Source organism: Cynocephalus volans, chromosome 6 (assembly GCF_027409185.1).
Source record: "Cynocephalus volans isolate mCynVol1 chromosome 6, mCynVol1.pri, whole genome shotgun sequence".
Classification (NCBI taxonomy): domain Eukaryota; kingdom Metazoa; phylum Chordata; class Mammalia; order Dermoptera; family Cynocephalidae; genus Cynocephalus; species Cynocephalus volans.
The window spans coordinates 125,222,919-125,236,044 of record NC_084465.1 but is presented as its reverse complement, the minus strand read 5'-3'; the positions used below and the strand labels follow the sequence as shown (position 1 = coordinate 125,236,044).

The window sequence follows — 13,126 nt, the reverse complement described above, 5'->3', positions numbered from 1 at the left end:
GTAAAGCCATATGGAAAACATTATGGAGTTTTCCCTAACTACAGATAAAAATACCATATGATCCAGCTACCCCACTACTAGGTATATACCCAAAGCAATGGAAGTCATTATGTCAAAAGAATACCCGAGCTCACATGTTCATTGCAGCTCTATTTACAATAGCCAAAATACAGAACCAACATAAATGTCCATTGACAGATGAATGGATAAGGAAAATGTGGTATACATGTACAATGCAATATTACTCTGCCATAAAAAAGAATGAAATTCTGCCATTTGCAGCAACATGGATGAGCCTGGAGAAAATTATGTTAAGTGAAATAAGTCAGACACAGAAAGCGAAATACTGAGTGTCCTTACTCATAACTGGATGCTAAGAAAGAAGGGAAGAAGAAAGGAAGGAAGGAAGGAAGGAGGGAGGGAAGGAAGGAAGGAAGGAAGGAAGGAAGGAAGGAAGGAAGGAAGGAAGGAAGGAAGGAAGGAAGGAAGGAAGGAAAGAAAAAGAAAGAAAGGGAAAAAAGACCATAATAATACGCTGAACTTTCAGAAGGAGAGAACATACCTAAGGATTCTAGAGATGGGGGGGGTGGAGGGGAATTGGGAAAGGATTGGTCAAATAAGGGGCATAAAGAATAATTATGATTTGTGATAATGATTATCCTAACAAAAAACACAATAAATATTTAAATGCAGACATGGTTTTGTCTTACCACCTACCTCATTCAATAAGCTCTTTAGCATAAACTAACTTGAGTATACATAACACAGTTATTAGAACAAATGCCGTGTACAAAACTCCATCATGCAGATAACAAACAGTAGAAGCAATATTTCCCAAGTCCCTATGAAGGTTGCTAGGTTTGACCTACCCAGAGTGAGCACCACCAAATTTGCTTTGAGACTGAAATGTGAGAGATGATGGACACCCTTTGTGTTCCCTGTGGGAGGCAGTTTCATCGCTCAGCAGAGCCACTGGAGACTCTGTGTGAATGTCCCTAAGAACCTCAGGGGCCGTAATCAGGTTTTTGCCTTCAACAAGGCTAGTGTTATTTCCTCAAGTTTTTGAAACTGAGACTTTGAGGTTGAACTTTGTCTCTTAGAGGTACAGAATATGTAATTTGAAAGCCCAAAAGTGCTCAATAAATAGGGAATCAGGAATTATTATTTAGGGCTTCCCTCCAGTGTAATAATCCTGAATCCTCTTTAGAAATATCTTAAACAATTCACAGCACAAGTGAAATAGGTTTGATCGTACAATTGCATGCCTTCATAGACACTGGGAAATGAATAAGGTAGAGGCCAACATAGTCCAGTAGAAGTTTTTTCAGTGACCTTTCCAAGGCTGGTTGGACGAACTCTGGCCAATGAAAAGTGCACAAGAGCTGCAGAGGTTAAAGAATGTAAGTTGTGTTGGGTTAATACCTTAGCCAGTTTTGTTGGGTTGTGACACCTGAGACTGAAACTTTTTTCTACTAGTTGCAAACTGAGGATCACATGCTTTAATACTTCCTTTCCTCTCCCCCGCCCACCACCATGTTCTGACCTCCTCGTAAAAACTCTATCACATGTCTGAATAGGTTGTTGGAAGAAAGTTATTCTAGTAAAAAAATTTTCATGAAATAATAAGAATTCTCACAATCTAAATGATATTTTATTGACTTTAAAAAGTCATTCAAAAATTTAGTTTCATTCTCTCCTCCATTCAACTGCATGGGGAAGAATAAACATCCCTTTTGTTTAATAACTGAAGAGAAAATTGTTTAGAACATGTTAACATGTGCTGGGCACAATCCAAGACATTTTAGCTGCATCTAATTTAATACCCAAAGAGCTGATTTATATTTATTCTCTCTTATTAACCACGTGAGAAGTGAAATTCATAAAGATAAGAAATTTTAGAAAGTCACCCAGGAGATAAGAAAAGTCATATTCTGATCAGAGTTATATCTGTTCCTATAGTCCATGGTGAATTATAGCACATTGAACTGAGACTCAGAAAAGTAAACTGAATTCATGTTAAAGACATAAATTTAAGCATCACAATGATGAGAAATCCATCATCGTTCTCGTTTTTGACTCTAATTTTAATACATGAATTTGTGTGAATACAAATTGTATCAATAAACAATAATTCACCAAACAGCCACTGATCGAATCCTGTAATTGTCATCTTCATATAATCCTATGAAATAAATGTGCACACCACATACACGAAGAACATCACATACACGATACCTTTGAAGTGTAGAGTATGTCTTCTTTCTTCACAATGCCCTCTGCAAACTAGCTTCGGATGGCCAGTCCAATCTCTTCTTCATTATTATATAAATAAGCAAATCAATATGGCGAAACCCGGCTTCTATTGCTAATTTGGTGGCTTCCTCAGCTTCACTCTTAAGAACTTAGAGGATGCAAAAATGGTAGTATTTGGAGATCCATGTGATTGAGAGATAGTACAGGCACAAGCAGTGACCTTCACAAGCATGAACTTTTCCTTATGTCTTGGGTTAGTTCTGCATGTCAGGTAACCAACCCATCCCAGTTTGCCTGTGCCGTTTCCAGATAGTAATGAAAGTTGGGCATACCAGTGACACCTTCAGTCCTGAGCAATCACTGGTTGAGCACTGGTATTGGAGGTCCCCAAGAACACCTCCTGGTTCAGAGATTTGCTGGACAAACTCACAGGACTCAACCTAATATTATAGTCATGGCTGTTATTTAATTAGTGAGCATAAAAAGTAAAGGTAGTACAGGATAAATGGGCATGGGATGACATATAGAAGAAATCTGGTGCAAAATTCAATGATTCATTTCTCAGTGAATCCACACAGAAGACATTTAATTCCTTCAGCACTGTATTTTGAGAATGCATTGGAAATATTGTCTAAAATAGGAGATCTTTCGAGATTCAATTCCTATGCCTTTCACCACAGGGTGGTTGCACAAACACACTCTGCATAGTACACAACACAACTCCAGTTTCCCAAAGGAAAGCAGGTATACAAAACCCCTAATATTTGTACTACTAGTTAAGGTGCAGTCACGGTCATCGTCAGTTAGGAAATGGTGAGATATCCAAGTTACTATATGCCTTTCAGGTCTAGTGTGAAAATAAGCACTTCTAAGGAGAGCAGTGTATTAAGTATTTTCTAAACAGCCATTATTTCTGTGTCCAACTAAATACTAGGACTAAAGATGCATATTTTAAGGATATAGATTTATACATAAGAAATTAACTGCAGTTTGTTAGGGTTTAGAAAGGTAGGTGTCAACCATGAAAATCAAGTCCGTTTCTTTTAGAGAATATAGTTTGAGTAAAATTTAAAATTATTGACTTGTCTACAAAATTTGGATAAAGATTGGAAAGTGCATTTGTTGAAGGACAAAAAGCTAAAGGAATCAAATTGTTTTCCGTTTCTTTTTAAGAATTTCAAAGGCCTTCTCTTTATAGATGAAATTACAAAGATGTAGCCACTGGGTCCTCAGTTTTCTCTCCTGATTCCTACACTATTCTTTTCTTAAGTGTATGAGCACTTGGAGATTTAGCAAGTGTGAAGTTTCAGTGGTGTCTCCAATCCTTCCTTCCCTCCCTTTCATACCACTTCACACTACTAAGTAAGAATTCCTGTCGATTGTATTAACATGGACTAAGAATTTAGACTTGCCAATGTTAGGTTGTAGTTTACCCTAAAATTGATGTTATAATTTCCTTTCAAGTAAATTTTCCAGAGGGGAGAGTAGTCCTGGGAAATTCTAGAGTCTAGGTACAGTATTTGCTGTGTGGTGCTTGGCAGGATGTTCCACAGGAGAGCAGAAATACTCCTGCATTATTCATCATGCACCCCAACTCCAGTAACTTTTACTACAAATGTTCCTCTGGATCACGTCTACTTGGAAGGAGGGAAAATTTCTTTGAGTTATAGATATAAGTAGAGAAATCATTCCCAACATAATCAATCTCCAGCAAGGGACCTGACAAGCAGTGTCCCTGACTGCTGAGTTTCAACTCTTCTGCCAAGTTGGGAAATGGACTGAAACTGGAGGAAGAACCAGAGCCTGGAAGAACCAGTAGGTGTCCACATGATTAGAGCAATATCTGACTACCTTTCCTCTTTCTACATGGGACAGCTCTAGCCTGGTGAAACTGAGAACAAAGCAAGCCCCCCAAAATCACTCTGTAACAAGAACCTGACAATCCAGTTCAACTTCCACTTGTCCTAGGTTTATTTTCTTATGATCCGTCAAACCCAAGACATTGTTGTTACCTCTGAAGGAGAGCGCTGCCGAATCCCAGTACAGGAATGAAGTGACCATCATTCAGTTTCACACACTGACGTTTGGGATCCATCACTGCCACTGCTCTGGATAAACAGACCTTGTTTCTTTCCTCTGCCTTCACAGGATGTATGAGCAATGGACAGGCAACGTAATAGCCCACTGTCCAAAGATTAAGCAAAGGCATGTAGGAGGAGCGAGTCTAAGCTGTATTCCACAGAATTAGAAGAGGTTTGGAGCCAGTTTACATTGTTTATAAAAGGAAATTCTTATGCAAGTTATTATATAGTCTTAATGAAATCATTAAGTATTTCCAGTAGTATATTTTCTGCTCAGAATCTACATATATTATGGAAATTATTTAAAAAGATATAGTGAACAACTATTGACCTTTATAAACTAGATAAAAACTCTAGCTATGAATGTTTCTTGTTTGTTTTTGAGATGATGAAGTCACCTCTTGATCATGCATCATTTGAACAATTAACTATCTTACTCTTCTTACACCACACACACACACACACACGCACACACACACACACACACACAATTTAGAAAAACGACTAATGAGTAATCTCATAAAAATGACCCTCAATAAAGAATCAAAAGTTAAAATTGAAAACAAATTTGATTTTTCACTTTTCCCATAAACATAATTATTTTATGTCTTCTTTCTTTGGTATGTAATATGCATGTGTAGTCCTGATGAGGGCTAAAAGAAAGGATCATTCTGGCATGGCATTTATTTGAATATTAATTATTAACAGTTTTTGGACATCACTGGCAATATTCTTATAGTATTTATATTTTTCACCCAGTTTTATAATTTTTATAAACTAACATAAAGCAACTGCCCCCAAATGGAGAAATGTTTGATATAATTTGTAATTTTTCAACATTCTTCATAAAAAAATCTTGAATCAGCTTTAATTACAGTAAGTTTGTCAATAGTTCGGTAAATATTATGCATTAATACAATGAAATATTATAAATCAATTATAAAGTTAGCATATAGAGTAATGTAAGAGAAATGATGGAGTAGAAAGCTCTTGAGTTCTTTCAGAGAAATATCGAAAACCAACCTGACAGTGGCCAACCAACCTTGGAAGAACTCTGGTGAACAGTCCATTGTCTACAACAATGCTGACACTGGCCAAATATTCTTAGAGGAAAGAAAATACAACTTACAGACAAATTTCCTTTATAACTATTACTACAAAAATACTTAACAAAATTCTAGCATGCCAAATTCAGCAGTATACTAAAAAGTATAAATCATCACTAGGTGGAATTCATTCCTGGAATGCAAAGATTATTTAAAATATAAATATTAGTCCATGCAATATGCCTCATTAACAGAATGATAGAAGAAACATAGGGGACATCTCAACGGATGCAGAAAAGCACTTGACAATAATTAACACTCTTTTGTGATAAAAACAGTTAATAAGCTAAAAAGAGAAAGAATTGTCCTCAACTTAATGAAGGTCAATTATAAAAAATAAAACAAAACAAAAAGCTAGTATCGTCCTCAATGGTGAAAGTCTGAAAGCTTTTGTCTTACAATTAATAACAAGACAAGGATGATCACTTTTACCATTCCTATTCAAAATAAGAAGCATTCGTAACAGTAATATGGCAAGAAAAGGAAATAAAATGTATTCAAATTGAGATGGAGAAGGAGAATTATCTTTCTTCACAGAACACATGATCTAATAGATAGAAAACCCTAAAGATTCTGCCAGAGATTGTTAGAACTAAGAAATGAATTTAGAACAGTAGGGGAATAGAAAATCCATATTAAAAAATCATACGTATTTCTACACAGTAAAAATGAACAAATGTTAGTGAGGATGTGGGGAAAAGGGAACTCTTCTACACTACTGGTGAGACTGTAAATTAGCACGGACATTATGGAAAACGCTATGGAGGTTTCTCAAACAACTACAGACAGAACTACCATATGATCCAGCACCATATGATCCAGCAATCACACTTTTGGGTATATACCCAAAGGAATAGAAATCATCCTGTCAAAGGAACACTTGCACTCCCATGTTCATCACAGCTCTAGATAGCCAAGTCATGGAACTAATCTAAATGTTTATCAACAGATGACTGGTTAAAGAAAATATGGTATATATACACAATGGAATACTAATGAGCCATAAAAAAGAATGGAATTCTGCCATTGGCAGCAACATGGATGAGCTTGAGAAAATTACGTTAAGTGAAATAAGCCAGGCACAGAAAGAGAAATACGACATGTCCTCACTTATAAGTAGGAGCTAAGAAACAAAAAAGAGAGACGATAATAAAATGTTGAACTTTCAGAAGGAAAGAACAGACCTATAGTTACTAGAATTGGGGGGGGGGGAAGGGGGATATGGTGTAACTGAGTAGCAGACACAAAACGTAGTTATGATTTGTAATAATGAACATGCTAATAATATTGATTTAATCATCACATATTGTACACAAATATGCTAGTCAACTTTGTATCCTATAAACATGCATAAATAAAAACCATAATGAACAATTTGAGGAAATTTTTTAAAAATTTCATTTACAATGGCATGAAAAAGATTGTAATATTTAGAAATAAACTTGACCAAAGAGATAAATGATCTATACAATTACAACTACAAAATATTGCTTATAGAAATTAAAGAAGACACAATTAATGAAAAGATAATTGTAACCACGATTGGAAGACAAAATTAAGATGTCAGTACTTCCCAAAGTGATCTACGGATTCAATGCAATTCTCATAAAAATTCAAATGTCATTTTTTGCAGAAATAGAAAAACCCATCCTAAAAGTCATATGGAATCTCAAAGGACCCCTAGCAGTCAAAACTATCTTAAACAAGAAGAAACAAATTTTGAAAAAGAAGAAAAAAAGAAAACAAAGTTGGAGATCTCACACTTAAAGATTATAAAAGTGACTACAAAGTTACAGTAATCAAAACAGCATGGTACTGACATTAAAACAGAAATATATGCCTATGGAATAGAATAGAAATCCCCCAAACAAATATTTACACATATGGTCAAAAGATATTTCATGAGGGTACCAAGAACCACCAGTGAGAATGTACAATCTTTTCAACAAACGGTGAAAAACTGGATATATATCCACATGCAAAAGAGTCAGGTGGAACTTTGCCTTACAAAAATTAACTCGGAACACATCTGAGACTTAAACACAGTGCTTCTAGCTTAAAACTTCTAGAAAACCACAGGGTAAAATTTAACGACGTTGGATTTGGTCATGATGTTTTGGAGATGACACCAAAAGTGTAGTTGACAGTAACAAAAAAGTGGACTTAGTTCAATCTACTATTCACCAAAACAAAAAACTTTTTTGCATAAAAGGAAACTATGAAGAGAGTGAGAAGACAACCCATGAATGGTATAAAATAATTGCAAGTTATATTTATGATATCAATAAATATAATGAAATTTCCTGGCAGATACTCAGACCCTAAATGTTATCTCAAATAGCCTTTGCTCAACTGCCAAAAATGTTGCTTGATGTCTTCAGGCTTTTCGTTTATGCAGTCTACAATTAAACCCTTTCTCCTCCCTTCTATTGATGGAAATTTTGAATTAAGATATCTCCTTGTTATACTTGGATCACATTGCCTAGTCTACCACCGTTTCTCTTCTCTCCTCAAATCTCAATGTTTTCTCACAGTCTTTGAATTTATGCCTTGAACTGACCCTGGTGTCTCCCAACTGGTCTGATTGGAAAGAGGTGACCTCAAGGCCAATTTAATCACAGGATGAGTCAAAGCATCAGACAGCAAAAGGAATAAAATATTAAGTCAATAGATAAACATCTGTACTTATAAAGAGTTTACACTAATCTGTAAGAGAAATTATCAAGTTTTCAAGAAAAAAAAGCCTTCAAAAATATACTTGTTTGGCTGAGATGTATTCCAATTATCTTCTGGATATTCATCCAATCTGTCTTCAAGGGAAGTAATTTCACCATGTCCTGGAGCAAATAACTCCACTGTTCTTGCATTCATATTTAGAGCACTCTTTCCTGTATAATCCACATAAATTTCCATCTGCAAATTAATGTGATTATAAAGAAAAAAATGTATTAATTTGTTGACATTTATATTATTAGAACTATTTCAATCTTAATCCTTCTTGGCAAATGTTAGCTGGTGACCCTTCTGTCTCACAAACATAGAACCCAGGCTTTGGGTGGTCCCTCTGATTGTCATTCTCAAGATATTTATTGTCCTATATACACTGGTACACTCCAGTCCAGCTGATCATCATGTCCAAGAGCATCTACCCAGCTCCAGAAGGAAAAGAGATGGTTTCTGCCTTGAGATCTCAATAACCACAGAGGTGAAAGATCTCTAGAATGAGAACTACAAACCACTATTGAAAGAAATTATAGAAGACACAAAAAAATGAAAAGACATTCCACACTCTTGGATTGGAAGAATTAACATTGTGAAAATGTCTATACTACCCAAAACAATCTACAGATTCAAAGCAATTCCCATCAAAATGCCAATTATATTCTTCACAGAAATGGAAAAAACAATTTCAACATTCATATGGAACAACAAAAGACCCCAAATAGCTGAAGCAATCCTGAGCAAAAAAAAAAAAAAATAAAAAAAGCCAGAGGCATAACACTACTACAAAGCTATAGTAAGCCAAATGGCATGGTACTGGCATAGAAATAGACACTCAGAACAGTAGAGCAGAATAGAGAACCCTGAAATCACCCCTCAGGCTTACAGTCATCTGATATTTGACAAAGGGAACAAAAACACATATTGAGGAAAAGACTGCTTCTTCAATAAGTGGTGCTGGGAAAATTGGATATGCATTATGTAGAAGAATGAAACTAGACATGCACCTCTCACCATATACTAAAATCAACTCAAAATGTATTAAAGACTTAAGCATAAGCTTGAAACTGTAAAATTACTAAGGGAAAATATAGGTGAAACACTTCAGGAACTAGGTCTGGACACAGACTTTATGAACATGAGCCCGAAAGCACAAGCAACAAAAGAAAAAATAAACAAATGGGATAATATCAAACTAAAAAGCTTCTGCACAGCAAAGGAAACAATCAACAGAGTGAAACAACGTACAGAGTGGGAGAAAATTTTTGCTAACTATGCATCCGAGAAGGGATTAATATCCATAATATACAAGGAACTCAAGCAATTACACAGTAAAAAAACAAATAACACAATTAAAAAATGGGCAAAGGAAATGAACAGACATTTTTCAAAGGAAAACATACAAATAGCCAACATATGCATGAAAAAATGCTCAGCATCACTAGTCATCAGGGAAATGCAAATTAAAACCACACTGAGATATCATCTCACTCCATTTAGACTCGATATAATCAAAAAGACAAGGGAATAACAAATGCTGGAGAGGATGTGGAGAGAAGGGAACACTCCTACACTATTGGTGGGACTGTAAATTAGTACAACCACTATGGAAAACAGTATGGAGGCATCTCAAACAACTATAGATAGATAGATCTTCCACACAATCTTGCAATCTGGGTATATACCTGAAGGAATGGAAATCATCATGGTGAAGGGATACCTGCACTCCCATGTTCATCGCAGCTCTGTTTACGATAGCCAAGACATGGAACCAACCTAAATGTCCATCAATGGATGATCGGATAAGGAAATTGTGGTATATATACACCATGGAATACTACTCTGCCATAAAAAAGAATGAAATTCTCCCATTTGCAACAACATGGATGAGCTTGGAGAAACTTACATTGAGTGAAATAAGCAAAGCACAGAGGGATAAATACTCACTCATAAGGGAGAGCTAAGAGAGAAAGAAGGAAGGGAAGAAAGACCACAGTGGTGCATTGGACTTGCAGAGGGAGAAAACATACCTAGGGATACAAAGTGGAGTGAGGAAAGGGGGATGGGGAGGAAGGTTGGGATAACTGGGGGGATAATTGGGTGGCAGACAGGGGGTATAATCACAATTTGTGGTAATGGGCATGCTGCCAGTATGGATCTGGCCATCACATCTTAGGCACTAGTGGTGACAATTTGCTCTGTACCCCATGAATATTCATAACCCCCCCAAAAGAAACCAAAGGAAGAAATTCTTTTCCAGCAGCGAGTCCTGTTACCAGGAGACCATTGACCTGATGGATCAGGACTGGTATCTGTCCACGTGGCAGTGATGTGGACTCCTGATTATTTATTAAATTTTGTTTTAACAACCTTGAACATTGTGAGAATAATGGGGAATTTAAATGTGAGCCAATCACACAATGATATCAATTAATTATTTTTGTTCTTATAGTGCTGTAATAAAACCCACATCTAATTTTTGTTTTTTTAACAGATGCATATTAAAGTTGAAAAAATATTTCTCTATTTTACTTTAAATTTGTAAACAAACAAGAAATTAATATGGTCCCTCTTTTCCAATCAAAATTAAAACATGTTTGTTCTCATCCAATACACTAATTTGTAAGTCTTTAAAAAAAGGAAAGTGAGGATACAGAACAACAAATGAAAAAGACTTAACATCATTGCCTATAAGAGTAGCATGAATGAATAGCAGGTTGTACTTCTGCAGGTAGAAAGGGTCCTACCACCTGAAGACTCTTCGCTGATTCCTCAGACTATGGAAATTTTTCTCAGACAGAGTTTGGAAGATTTTGCAACATGACAAGAAAACATTGACATTCACAACAGAAATAGATCAAGGACTGTTGTTTTAGTGTACTGAAAGTTAGTGCAACTTATGGCATTTGGTCACAAACTTTTGAAGTTGCTTCATAGCAAGGCTGTGCTTGTCATCTCTAAGACACCACACTTTGTCCCCCCAGCCAAGGATCAACCCAGAACTCACATGCACCTGCCTCAAGAACACAGCAAGTGCCACTGGATTCAAGGGAGGAGGTTGTTACACTCCAGCAAATGCCAGATTTCATGTCTCATGTATGAAACGCCATGAAAAAGGGGTATGTTTTTATGTACCTAAAAACTTATTTCCTTCAAAAAGTTTGTGTACCTCAGAAAACAAGGAGGAAAAAAAACCTTTGATCTTCCTTTCTTTTCAAAAGATAACTTAAATAACAGTCACTAATTTTTCCCAAATCATGGAAAACTGACCATGGCTCAGGATTGTGAAAAAAAAGAAGAAATTTCACATTTATCCAGCACCCAAGGGTAATTATCGTGTCGATTGCAGCAAAGGCATCAATGGTGCTAGCTAACATTTTGAGTGCTAACTAGGTATCTGGCAGGAGTCTTAACAAATCCTTACAAGCACCCTATGAACTTAGACCAACTAATAACTTACTTTACATATCAGAATAAAAGGGTTTACTGACTTATCCAAATTACTTGAAAATGGGGTATTTTTAAAAATTGTCCTTTCTGGCTGGCACAAGGACCACTGTCTTAGACAGAACTTTATGCACCTACCCCTCTGATCTTTCTACTTTCTTCTTCTTTTCTTCATCAGACAATAGATAGGGTAAGGTGGAGGATTTGTTGAGGAGATATTGGGGCAGGAGCTTCACCCTCTACTTTGTCTCCAGTGTGGAAAGTTTCATCGCAAATTGTATGACCACGACTATCAGGCATGATCATCTCCTCCTCATAAGACGCTGGTCCCAGTTGTACAGACAGATTGAAGAATGAACAAAGACTGCTACAACTTTGAAAAGTTGTGTGGGTCCAGGTAGGGAAAGATATCTAGTGGCTGACTGGAGCATGAGAGAAGAAATCACAGAAAACATAGGTGCTTCTGACTTTATGGGACCCAGAGGCTTGGAGGGGAGAGCTAAAGAGGTTAAAAACCAGTGTGCTTCTCCTCAGGGAACTGGGGTACGTGCTGACTTGGAAGACAGAGGATGAACCACAGTAAGCTCAGGCTCAAAACACCCCTACTCACCTTGTCTGTCTCTACATAGAATTTCCTCCAATGATTAGCAGTGAATTCTCCAGATTTCGAAGCTTCACTGGAGGAATAGTCTGGTACACAGGAGCTTCTGCCTGACCAGTGTGGGTTAATGGGGTTGGCAATGATTCAACCTTTCCATGGATTGTATAGAATCAGGCTGAACACAAAATGATCTCAAGATACCTCAGGAACCCTCAGCTTGTAGGAAGAACAGGGACATGGGAAGGGTGGAGACCAGGAAGCAGAAACGCTGGAGTAAGAGGATGGGGAGGAGAGAAGGGAGGGTGTCCTTGAGTCTGCGCCTCAAGTAATAACTGCTTCTGCTTCCTCTTCACTCCTTCCCTGAGGGAGAGGAGTCAGTTTTCAGAGAAGAGCAGACACTTGCCCTGCAAATGTATATCGATATGGTTATTTTTTAAACGTATGTTGGCAGCTGTATTCGTCTATAGGAGGTGTCCAGTTTTGGAGAATCAATTCGCTGGTGTGAGGGTGTTCTGTGTGAGCACACAAGTGTGCACTTGAACCCAGCAGAGGTTCACAGTGGGGATCAATAGCAGGGGTGAGGGGCTGTGCAGACCAAGGGTCTGGAAAATGGGGGTAGGAGCTGTATGGGTGGAGGGTCAGGAGGGACAGGTGTGGTGTGGAGGGAGGATGGGACACTGTTGCTGGCCTGGGAGGAACATTGGGGGAAAAAACACAAAGATTTGTATGGGGATATTTATGAAATTTTTATTACTGTATTAGATAAAATCCATAACCCTTGGAACTGTAATTAAAACCCACACACTCAAAATTATTTCATGGAGTGACTTTGCGTGAAGAACACTTATTTTTCAAGTGTAGCCTCTTGATGAGAAATTAAAACTACTGAAGTCCTTTTTGAGATCATTGCCTCTTCT

The 13,126-nt window shown here is 37.0% G+C and overlaps 2 pseudogenes; both read right to left on the bottom strand.

Annotated features, from left to right (window-relative positions):
- Positions 1-13,126, bottom strand: part of LOC134380524 (aldo-keto reductase family 1 member C4-like) — a 234,366-nt pseudogene that overhangs the window by 159,288 nt on the left and 61,952 nt on the right.
- Positions 1,224-4,348, bottom strand: LOC134380090 (aldo-keto reductase family 1 member C1-like; annotated as a pseudogene).